Source organism: Amblyraja radiata, chromosome 14, assembly GCF_010909765.2.
Source record: "Amblyraja radiata isolate CabotCenter1 chromosome 14, sAmbRad1.1.pri, whole genome shotgun sequence".
NCBI classification, from domain to species: Eukaryota; Metazoa; Chordata; class Chondrichthyes; order Rajiformes; family Rajidae; genus Amblyraja; species Amblyraja radiata.
The window spans coordinates 48082971-48084917 of record NC_045969.1 but is presented as its reverse complement, the minus strand read 5'-3'; the positions used below and the strand labels follow the sequence as shown (position 1 = coordinate 48084917).

At 44.1% G+C, this 1947-nt stretch overlaps 1 non-coding gene across 1 annotated transcript; it reads right to left on the bottom strand.

Annotated features, from left to right (window-relative positions):
• Positions 1 to 398: 398 nt before the first annotated feature.
• On the bottom strand, positions 399 to 590 carry LOC116980935. The gene has a single exon (XR_004414112.1). It is a non-coding gene; the product is annotated as a U2 spliceosomal RNA (small nuclear RNA).
• Positions 591 to 1947: the final 1357 nt, after the last annotated feature.

The following is a 1947-nucleotide window of genomic DNA, read 5'->3' as shown; positions in this document are numbered from 1 at the left end:
ACTGAGCAAATGCTTCACTAGAATTAAGTAAGTTAATATATAACATGTTTAAGTCAATTCATATTGGCATTAAGTATTACAAGCTCAGTAACACATCAGGACACATAAGATGTTACTCAAAACAGGTGGAAGTGTACAACCATAATCCTTCCTGCCGATAAATTCCATGATAACACTACAGATTAATCCATTTGCCCCCATATTACAGGTATGGAGATAGTTTTGAACACTAGTATCTCAGCTCATAGGAAAGGTACAAAGTTCAGTAGCTGGTAATGCTGCTATATCCCAATTACTTTGCCACGTAGTTGATTGGTGGTTAATGCACCATGACTGATAGTCTTAATGAATACCAGATAACAACGTTGTGGATGGTCAACGTAAATATCTGGATATATATTTTGTGCACCGTTCCCAGAGGCACTGCAATACTGGGTCGATGTGTGGAGTGGACGGAGCAAGCCCCTATTCCATCTCCCTGTTCCAAAATTCAATTTAATATATGGTCCCTAGATAAGGGACGTATCAGATTATTAAACTGATAAGAACAGATACTACACTTGATCTTAGCCAAAAGGCCGAGAAGCGATGCAGCTAAAGCTGTATCCAAGGATAGTTTGTCGTTAATATATAGACATGCCATGATGGAATGTTTCTAAGTGTCAGGGCTAGTTGATTCTGGATAACTTTGACTTAAATGCTGCAACACTCATCATGGTTACTCCATCCAGGTAATTGCGGTATATCCGAAACTTATATGAGAAGGTACTGAATAGTGTGCATCTTCAAGGTCGATGTCTACCATAAAGTATCCTTGGATCCATGGTAGTAGTTACAAATCCCATGAATGGGTATACCTGGTGAAATACTCAAGTGGTTTATCAACGATGGTGCGACATTCACCATCGTGGGAGGGTAGACCACTTGGGGTGCTTGCTGAATTGGTGGCAAGATATTAATTCTATTCCCCTTGTATTTATTTTTTGGTATATAACTACCAAGAGTGATAGCTTCCTAACCAGGCGTGATTCATCCACCCCTTGTTAGTACAACCCTTAACCTTTATGTGATGGTAGGAACCATACTTATCTGTCTTCATTGTTGTTTTCTTTGGTTTCTGGTTCCTTGTTCTTGTAGGGACGATGTTTGTTGGGGGGTGGCACATTTTCCCCTGGGGCCTGCTCTGGGCCGTGGCCTAAAATGCTACGGGTTTGGCATGCAGGCCCCGAGCTTTCACCAGTACCATGAGGAAGACGCCCCTGGTGGACACGTAGAGGTACTGCTGTCTGGTTTAGTGTGGTGCTCATTCCAGAATCTGCCCTCTTGTGCCGAATAGTTTGAACACTTCGTCCAGTTTTTTAGGACTGGTTTGGTAAGTGCCAGGTAGCAGGATCTGTGCTTGTGAGGTCGGCGTTCTCATAGTCCTGTTAATTTCATAGATTGAGGGCAGGTTTGTGAGTTCATTTCAGAAGTTATGAGGTATGCCGTTGAACAGTAGGGTCAGGTGTTTTGCCATACTACCCTGCCCTTCTGGAATGAGCAGGTGGACATGATAGCCGACGTCAGGGTACCAAATGCATTTTTTAAATATTTAGGTTAAATGCGCTGCTCAATGTATCCCCCAATAATGGCGGGCACTTTGAGTAAATGCAATTTAGGGGAGGAGTGATAAAACGTACGCCTCATGGCTACCTGTCTTGGAGAGGTTTTTTGGAAAAGACAGGTAGTAAGCTGGCCATCAGTTGAGTGAAAAGCCATCTCGCTAGTGGTGGAGCCACATAGCGGCCACACCCAGCAGCTCTTCCTGATCCTGTACCTCAAGCATACTCCCGATATTGTTCAGCCAGTGACCCCTCTTCATGACCAGCCCAGCCACTGGTCACCCCAAAGCTAACCACACTAAGGAGGAAGCGATGGGCAGTGCCTAGGCACTGTGGAGGGTATGCC